The following is a 9,983-nucleotide window of genomic DNA, read 5'->3' as shown; positions in this document are numbered from 1 at the left end:
GCGCGTGCGTGTGCGTGTGCGTGTGCATGTGTGTGTGTGTCCTTCTTTGGCGCAGCAATCATGTTGTATGATTCCACCTCTGGATTCCCTGCCAGCTGTCCCTTCCCCACAATGTCAACAGGAGGTTGAGGAGAGCCTGATAGATGCCCTCTAAACATTTTAGTGGTGAGTATACATTATTTTCTCCTTAGGCTAATCAATGCACTGACAGCCAGAGCAAGCAATCAAAGATTTAAAGATGTGCAAGTAGATGGGCCAGCCATTAAGACATATGAGTCACCATGAAATGCATATTGAAAACTGGTGCTAAGCTGGGCTGCTTCAAATCCCTGGGCAGTAATGTTAAATGAGGAGATATTTTACCAGGGTGAATTATGGAGAACCAAGGGAGGGCTTTATCGAATGCAGCACCAGAGTGCAAATGCCTTCTACCCAAAGCCTGAAGTCAGGGCAAGTTAGAAAGCAATGCAGCAGAAAGAAACTCCACATTGTGTCAGAAGGAAAAGAAAGTCGTGGGGGGGGGGAGGAGGAGATATCCTGTTTTGGTGGCATCATGCCTATGAAGCAATGCAGCATGGAACCAGGAATAGACCATTAGGGAGAGGGCCCTGGAGACACTATTCCAGGATGGTCTAAAACATTTTGCTGCCTGATGGGAAGGCGAGAGCGACCACCACCACCACCCCCCGGCGCTTCTCTTCCATGTACAGAAGCTGGCTGCCAGCATTGCCAGGTCTCAGGATGCTGTCTGTAGGCTCAGGAAATCGCTACACTCCTCCAGGTCTCCCAGTGGAGAGATACATCTTAGGACAAGCAGTTCTGGAGAAGGAGATGTTTTGATTTTTGTATGTGAGATGGCTTGAAAGCCAGGACATCCATCTCCATCCATTTCCAGCTAGCACCAGGGCTTGCTGGCTCAGCATAGAGGTGCTTGTGTGGGTTGTTGCTCTGGATGAGAACAATGGGCCCGAGTGCACAGACCTGCAAATTCCCTCCCCAGTTCCTGCCGTTCACTCCAGGGTTTCTGAAGTGTGGTGCCATTTGGAACAAGGTTCTCATAAACCTGGTGGTTGCTCAAGTCCTGGGGGCACAAAGACTGGGGGGGGGGGAGGCAATCCTCCTCCCAGCTTTTATCTGCTGGGACATCACAAGGCCTGCCCCTTCCCTCAGTCTCAGAATTGGACCCCCAAATCAGAGGGAAGAGAATGCAGCTGACGCAGCAACCTGATGGACTAGGAAGCTGGATTTCCATATTGACATTGGTGACATGGCCACTGGACGTCTTCCAGATAACCTCACCTGGATGACTGAGAATCTCCACAGGTGTGGTGTGGTGTGACCGTGTCTCCATGAGAGCCTGTGGGCAGCAGGCAAACTTAGAGTGCAGAAGGCAGACCCGCTCTGCCCTTGCCAGGACCCTGTGCCCGTCAACGTCTGCTGCCTGAGAGGGCTTCCTTGCTTTGATCATGATAGGATTGGCCTGAGTCTGCTGCTCAGATTGGGTCACACCCTGGGCTTGGAGCGTCATTTTCAAAAAAAAAAAATATTATTTTTTTTTTTTTGCTCTTTGCAGCTTTTGAAAGGTAATCTGTACCTATTGCTTGTTACAGTGTTGACAAAGTAACCTGTGATGCTCGTGCATGTTGTGCTTCTGCATAACTCTTGTTAACTTACCATTTGGACTGGTGAAAGGATGGGAAAGAGCACGGAAAACCCCTGTCAAAAGGCCTCTAAAATGCCTTAAAAATGCCATTTAAAAGCAACTTTTGAAAGTTACAAAACATTGCTCCATGCCCCGATAAAGTAACTTCACTCCCAGCTATTACATTATTGTTAAAATCTATCTCTGTTGTCTGGAAAAGGAAACAGTTACAAGTAACCGCATGCTTGTAGCTCTTTATTCCTTCCACAGTTGGGTCACAATTTATGAAGGCAGGCCTGCCCATTTCTTCTCTCTGGGCCCTGGACGGCCTTCTTCCCCTTGCCTAGAAGGGCAGAGGTACCACCTCAGTTTCTCCCTCCTTGGCGCCGGGAGTGTGGCTGAGGTGCCCTGAGGGTGCTGTTTGGGTGGATATATGGAGGACCAGCGTCAACCCTTCCCTTGAAGCTGCAGTCTTGTTCTCACAGCAAAAGAGGGATCTCCTGCCAGAGAAAACAAGCAGCTGCTTCCACAATTCCTCCTGACTTCTCTCCCCCAGTAGCTTGGCTGGACTCTGAGGCAGAGTGCCAGCCTATTAAGAGCTAAAAAGGAGAGGGCATACCTTTGTCTTTCTGTTTATTATTAGTGTGAGGATATCCCTCCCTCAGACCACCATCCGCTTCTCACAGGCCTTCTCCTTCCTTAGAGGTCTTCCTCAGGGATATGAAGACACTCAGTGATCTCATATGCAGCCCCTCCGACTCCTCTCCTCAGCTTGATTTAAGTTACATACTTGCTTCTGGTTATTTGGGGAGAAAAAGGCCCATTTTCAAGTAAACAGCTGGTTTTCAGTTTACAGATTTTAAAATGATTTTAAATTTGATTCTGCAAACCTTAATATATGTTTAATTGTTTTTAAATGGGATATTTATATAGTGCTTTTAAATCTGTTGTATTATCTGTTGTGAGCCACTTTAAGTTACCCTATGGGGAGAAAAAGGGGGTGTATGGATAATATTAATAAATTAAAAATAAACTATCTGCATTTATAATTTTTATGAACGCACTCCCACATCAGAATCTGGATTTTTAAATATTCAAAACTACATTTTACCTCTTAAGAGTAAGGCATTAGTAACATTTTAGTAACACACTACTCTTTGGTTATTTTTGTTCTTTTTAAATGCCCTTAAATACAGAAGAATGGTCAAAACTGGCCTTCAATCTCTACCAGGTAGTTCAAAATACCAGAATATTTTAGCAATAACAAGTAAATATTGCACATTGCCCCCATAAAATAATTATATTAACTGCTTTATTGTATTCAATAATAAGTAACATGCTTATGGGTGTTGTTATTGCCTGTAATGTGCTGTTTCCAAGCTGCACTGAAGACTTTTTTTAAAAATTGCAAACCTGGGAGATTGTCTAGGTAGGACATCCTTTTGTAAGAAGCTGCCATTGGGGAGCAGCAATTTATAGGAGTGCCACTGGGCACACAGTTTGGTTGCATAAATGCAGCAGGGTACAAGGAAGAGTAGAGGCTGGTGAGTGGTGATTCTGATTTCTGGTGCAGTGGATGTACTTTTGGTTTTGAAGAGGAGGAGTCATCCATTGTTCTGAACCCCACTTCCTTAATAGGCCCAGAACCTTAGATATCTCCCTGTAAAGTTCAGCATAAAACCCAGAGTGGATTCAATGACCTATGGAATCAGAGTCACACAACTCTATGTTAAGGAAATCGGCAGAGATCACAAAGGATCTCAGTAGGAACAGGAAGGATTAGGGGGAAAATTAGGGAAGGACACATTGTAGGAGGTCACAGGCAACAAAGTCTACAGAGAAGTATGGCAATCAGTGGCAGACCTACATTTTTGGGCCCCCAAAGTTTGAACTGTTATGGGGGGGCTTTCCAAACCAGTAACAAGATTGGGGGAACCCCATTCATCTTCTTCAATGGTTTTTTAAATAACAGATCACCACTTTTTTTAAAAAAGGGGGGGATCAATGTCGCTTCTGGGTCCCCTTCGGGATTAGGGGTCTTGAAGCTTAAGTTTCCTTAGTTTCAAGTTGGATTTGCCACAGATGGCAATGAAGATGGTAACTCGGAGTCTGCAGACCCCACCGGTATCCTTGCTAGTGAAGTTGTCATCACAGCAAGTTAAGGGGGAAAAAACGGTAAGGATAGGACTGTCAGGCCCAGATGCTCTACGATATTATGGCAGAGGGAGGAAGGAGACATACATCATCATTTTAATCTTCGGTCTGTCGCATACCAAAAGGCTTCGCTCGTTCCGCGGCGCTTGCACGGCGTTTGAAAGATGGTCGTGCAATGGAAAGATATACCCAGCAGGTGGCACAGCAGAGCCACGTCAGGCGGTTCCACAACAGCCACCAAGCGAAGGAGTTCGCCCCACATCCAGATTTGTGATGCGGGGGGGGGGGAAGTGGGGGGGCTGAGGAAAGCAGTAGAGCGGACCCGACCCTTTTAAAAACGTAACACACTGCAGCCAACCACACTCAGAGCCAGCCATTATTCATTTACTAAACTGCATTTGAAGCCTTAGAGAGGATGGAATGCATAATTCAGTTAGCAATGGCACCATTTATAGAAATAAGGAATTAGTAATTTAACATTTAAATGTTAAATGTAGTACAGAAACAAAATATAGCACAGGTGATTCCCCCTCCCCAATATTTAGCCTTTATTTATCAAGATGATCTCACTGCCCTTCCAGGCATACATAGACACATGACTTTTTAAAAAAGGAAAGGAAAGGATGCTTACAAGGTATTCACCATTCTGCAGGGTAGACGTCAGTTAATGAATCAATTAATGCATTTCTGATGGTTTCGGTCACTAACAGTTCTTGATTTATTTCGACAAACTGGAAGTTGGTGGTTACTGAGACACTGAATGTGCCATACCCATATTGAGGGCCTGGAAAGAATATTCTTTCCAGCCACGGCTCTAAGAATCCCCCAGCCGGTGCGGCCCTTGGCCATGTTATCCGGGGATTTTGGGAGTTGTAGTCCAAAACATTTTACTTTCCTAGGTCTTCCCACTTTATTTTGCAGGACTTTGCTACATATTTTAAGGGCCTATTAGGCAGCCTCCAATTCTTCTTCCAGTCCCTCTCAATGAGGGCCCCAGCAGGACTTACCTGCTCTGCTTTCTGCGGAGATGTGAAATTAGGAGCCATTTTGTGTTTGGTGGTTGTTGGACAGTTCTGCTCAGCTGCACTGAGGAAGAGACCACCCTGACACGCTACTCTGCAGCCCTGCAGGCCTCTCGACTGCTCCACATCTCAGGGGCTCTCAGTGACTTGAGGGGACCTGGCCTCTCCAACCCCTTCTATGAAATAGAACCAAGGCTCTATTGCGGAATGTGCATGGAGAGTCACTATGGAGGAACAGAGGTGAAGTTTCCAACCCAGGGCAGAACTTCTGAGCTTTTACTAGCCTACAGGCAAGTAGGAATCAAGCTGGTGAGTGCCAAGCTGAACTTATTACAAACCAACCCCCACCTCTACCCCCGCCGTGCCCGGTTATTAAAAGTACTGTATAGAGGCAGAGCCAATGGGAAGCTAGCAGATCAAATGATCAATGGATAGAACTCGGTGGAATCGCCCCTGGCTGTTGCGTCCTCCCATTCTTTAACTCATGGCAGTGTCTGTAGGCTAGGGGTGGGCAGAAGGTCAGCGTGGGTATGCTGGCAGGTCCCTGAGTGATCTGCACTGGACTAGCAAGGCTTTTTGACCTAAGACAGTGAGGTCCCTCCCACTCTAAATTAGCTGCTTGAAATGAAGGGGTAGCTTGCCTTGGAGGTTAGCCAGGACTGGCCTTCCTCTACATCAGAGGGAGATGCTCTGAACTCTGTTCAACTCTGGGACTCCGTCGGAAGCAATTCCTGCCTGCCCGATTCCTCCCGTGGTGAACTTGGGAATTCTAATAAAACAAAGTAGATTCTGTAAGCCTGAAGTCTTCCCACTCCTGCTGTAGGGAACCCTTGTAGGGAGCTGTTATTTGGGGATTAATTACTCTGGAATAAAAGGAAAACAGCAAGTAATAGGGTATGTGGGGGTGTGTGGAATCTGTATACCTCTTCCGAATGCGGGCAGTTTTGTGTTTGGTAAGGAGACATTGAAAAAGCTGGTGGGAGCCCACGCCATAGCAACCCCCTGGTTTATTACAAAACAGAGTAGATTAAAGGGTAAGTAAGCAATCCACGCTGGGATGCCCTATGGAAACCAAAGAGAATAACCCTGGGGCGAGGCTAGCTTGTGCCTGCGAGGCGAGAGGCCGATCCCAGGCGCTCCGGCGGAGGCGATCCCGTGCGAGGCGGGTGAATGGCGCCGACGCCTCCTTTCTTTGAGCCGCTCGCGCGTATGGATGGAGCAGGGGAGCCTCCCCGCGGCGCTCGTGGGGTTTCCTGCGGCTCAACCATCTCTCCCCGCCCTGCCCGCCCCCCTGACTCCGGGCTCCTGTTATCAAAGCCAGAAGTGGAAAGAAAGAGGCGGCCCGACAGTCCCTCCCCTCTCTGCTTTCTACCCTACGACCAGCTTGACGCCCCAAACAGGCTGGCTAGCGAGGATGGGATTTGTAGTCCGGCACAGCTGGCGGGCAGCAGCGGCTCTCCGGGGTGTTCAGACAGGAGTCCCCCGCCCCCTCCCCTGGAGCACCCCAACCCCGGGATCGCCTCCAATGCGGCCGCTCCCCGGTCCCATCGCGGCCTGGGCTGGTCCGGCGCTCGGAGTGAGACGGAGTTCCCCTTGCAGGGAGCCGTCGGGATCCCGTCGGGCTTCGGCGGCATCCACGCGTTTGGAGAGCTCGACTCCTATCAGTTCCCCCACCCAGCACGGCTACTGGTAACGCATTATGGGATCTGTAGTCCCAAGCTTTTGGAGGCCGAGAGGTTCCCCAGCAATGAGAGGGGCTGGACCGTATTATTGTCACTATGCACCCCTTTAACCCAAGCTGTGCCCCTCCTCTGCTTTTCGGTGCCTCGTGAGAGGCAGACGCTCAACAGGTATAGTTCTCTTTCTAGACACCGCGCTTGCATGGATTGCTCTTCAGCCTCTCCCTCTAAAATTGACGGGTGGGTGGTAGTTGTGGCGGGAACCGGCAGTGGACCGAGGCCACTCCGGTGGAAAGGCCGGGGCAGGGAAGGGGACGCGGGGACACGGGGACTGACCACTCCTCCCTCCCCTTTCTTTCTTTCTCTCTCCCTCTCTCTCTCGCTCTCCTCCTCCTCTCTTCTCCCCCCCTCCTTTCCAAATATGCTTCGAGGGATAATAATGGGGCGCGGGGGAAGGCGGTAGCGATGAGCAAACGGAGGGGCTGAGAACGGGAAAACAACGTGTTTTTTGCTGCTTAACAGGGAACAGATGGCGCGAAAGGGCTGCATCTCCTGCGGGGGCCGGGATTAGGGAGGGGGAGGGGGAAGGGAGGGGAGGGGGCCCGGCGGAGAGCGTCAGCGGCGCCGCGGAGGATTAAACCCCTCATCTGCCGGCGGCGCGGAGCGCAGGGGAGCAAGAAGAAGGCAGGACTCTGCCCCAAGCCACGCCCTCTGCCCCCTTCCACTCCCCCCTCTCCCTCCCTCCCCCCCCCCCAGTCTCTTCCCCGCTGTCATGCCTCGAAGGTTCTCCCAGGAGGCCAGGAGAAGCGGGCAGGGAGTACAGGGAATCCAGGGGCTGATTGAGAAGGAGCCTGGTTGCTCATGACGATTAGGATTATGAGTATGAGCATGGTAAGGATTATGCTTTAAAAAAATAAAGCACAGACAAGATGCCATCCCATGGTGATGGTGGATGAACCACCAGCAGCTTTTTTCACCCGGAGAGCGGGATCTTGAAGTCTTTGGTCAAGTTTAAAAAAAAAAAAAAACCCACTTCTTCTAGGCATGTGCAGAGTATGTTGGATTTCCGCCTCTTCCCACTCTCCGCAGGCCATTCCAGAACATCTGAGGGTCCCCCTCCCTTAGGCAAAGTCCTCCTTCTCCTCCTGCAGGCTGGAGGGTGTGGATTCCCGGAAGAGCGCAAGTGGGGTTTTCCTTTGCAAAACATCCAAACAGAGAAGGCGAGGAGGAGGACCAGAACCACCGCAGCCACAGCCGGTGAGGTGTCAGTGGGGAGCCCTGCCCTGATGGGAACAGCACATGGAGATCTTGGCTCACGGAGGAACGTCTTCTGTTCAAGGAAACCTTCCTCCCTCCTACACGGCTGGGTGTGGAGCCATGAGTAAGGAAGTGGCTCATCAGGCACCAGAGCCTTGCCGTGTCCAAATGGGGAGCCGGTAGCCCAAGAATAAGCTTGGTTTATTGTCGGCATACCCACATGCAGATGTTTTCCCCTCTTGCTGCAGCACTTCCAGCTGCCAACCTCTCCATCTAGTGTTCCTGAGCATTTTGGAGGAACCTGGGATCCTGAGCCTGCAGCCATGAAGAGCCAGTCAAAAATCCATTCCTAGCTATCGTTACATGACGTCAAGTCCAATTCTGATGTATGGCAACCCTATGACTTAAGGACCTCCAAAGCATTTGCAGACTTATTTGTTAGAACTATCCAAAACATTGTCAGAAGTTGGCTTGCCAGGAAATGATCGGCTGTTGATTCATTTGTTTATTTAGTACTCTCTTTTTTTGGCCTGAGAGGCTGGCTCAGTTCTTCTCCTGTCCCTTTTGATTCACACAACATTCCTGTGAGGTAGGGAAGTCTGAAATGCTATTTTCAACAGCAAGTGGTAGCTATAATAGTGCTAAGGTAGAAGCGCTATTGGCAAAGTACTTTCCCGGAGCGTTGCACAGTCAGTCACATTGGGAACCACATGACTGGTTGTGCAATCAACTCGAGCAATCCTTGCTGCTGCTCAGATACAGGGCCCTGAAAAGTTACACCTGTGTAACTTTACCTCAATCAGTGACAAGTAGGATTATAGCTAGTGGCTGGCTCAAGGGGGGCTGTGGCTGACTGGCGATTTTCATTCCGGTCTACCTGCTATTGTTCTGACACATTATTTAGGACTACAGCATTGGCACCAGGATCAGAGAGGAGCATTTGTCTGTTATCACAAGCATGTCCCCAACTGCTACACTTTATATAGGAGGAAAAGGAAATGGTATTCCTAGTTGGGAGAAAAATCCCACTGAATTCAGTGGTGCTTCCCTCTGAGTGGATATTTATTAGATTGACTGTAAAGGCAACAATGAGCTTGTGTGTGAGAGAGAAACTAAAGAGTGTGGTACCCACCAGATAAATGCAGGGGCCAAATATGGGCCCATACAAGGGTATCCCATGTTGGATTCAGTGCCAGCTTCACCAGCCCACATAACCCCCAAAAGCATGAAGGACGGCGAAAGACAGCAACGCATCTGGGGAGCACTGGGTTCGGGGAAGACCATCTCATGAATTGGTGAGATCTCATTATTATATTGCTTTGAGATGGCAAATGAGGCTGGGGGAAAATCCTAACAAGTTTCTTGAACAAATATAATCAGCTTGAAATGGTTGTCATACCGAAGTCTGAAACGATTTATCTCACACATAACCTTCATTTTCAAATCCAAACAGAACTTAAAGAAAACAATGAACATTCGTGCTGAAATGCTGTTGTTGTTGGTGGTGTTTTTTGTTTTTTGTTTTTTGCCAACTACAGGCAAAGGTTAATTGTGCCCTGAAATGAGAGGTGGGGGAGACGTTTCAGGCCATTACCATTTCAAAATAGATGGGGCTTTGAAAAAGATTGAAGGCAGAGCCCCCTTGTTCCCTCCAGCCAAATAGATAAACAAATGCTTTGGTTTCCAATACAGTGACAAAATGTCAGTTACTTTTCCAAAAGGATCCTACCAAAGAGAGAGAGAGAGAGAGAGAGAGAGAGAGAGAGAGAGAGAGAATGAGAGAGAGGGAGGGAGAGATCATAACTGAAGGGAAGTAGTGACACTGAGTACCACCACCCCCTTCCCAGAAGCCTGAATTGTTGGAGAAATCTGGCTGTTCTTATTCTGTGGCTGGAGACCAAGTGAAGGTGACTCCTCCCCTCTCTGCACCCCTGTTTCCCTTTAGCCATGTGACTGAGGTAACAGGTATGAGCACAAATCATTTGAATGATCAATGCTATTGCCCTTGAATTCAAGGAACTGAGAATTATGGCGTTTCATTTCTCTGCTCTAAATTTTTCATACAAATGGGTGAGTACAGGCAATAACGAACCTCTTAAAAAGGCACACAACTTGTTCATTGAATGTTTCAAACGATATACAGTATCTCCGAAGAAGTGGGCTGTAATCTACAAAAGCTTGCGCCAAATGAAGCCTGTTAGTCTCTGAGATGCTGCAAAATTCATTGTT

At 48.7% G+C, this 9,983-nt stretch overlaps 1 long non-coding RNA gene across 1 annotated transcript in view; it reads left to right on the top strand.

Moving 5' to 3' along the window:
• The window catches only part of LOC140703057 (uncharacterized), a 63,562-nt gene that overhangs the window by 40,155 nt on the left and 13,424 nt on the right, over positions 1–9,983 (top strand). The window contains exon 2 of the long non-coding RNA XR_012082355.2: positions 56–165. This is a non-coding gene — a long non-coding RNA (uncharacterized LOC140703057). The remainder of the gene's footprint in view (positions 1–55; positions 166–9,983) is intronic.

The sequence above is a fragment of the Pogona vitticeps genome, chromosome 1 (assembly GCF_051106095.1).
Source record: "Pogona vitticeps strain Pit_001003342236 chromosome 1, PviZW2.1, whole genome shotgun sequence".
In the NCBI taxonomy this organism is placed as follows: domain Eukaryota; kingdom Metazoa; phylum Chordata; class Lepidosauria; order Squamata; family Agamidae; genus Pogona; species Pogona vitticeps.
Note: the sequence above shows the minus strand (reverse complement) of the source record. Positions and strands in the feature narration are given on the sequence as shown.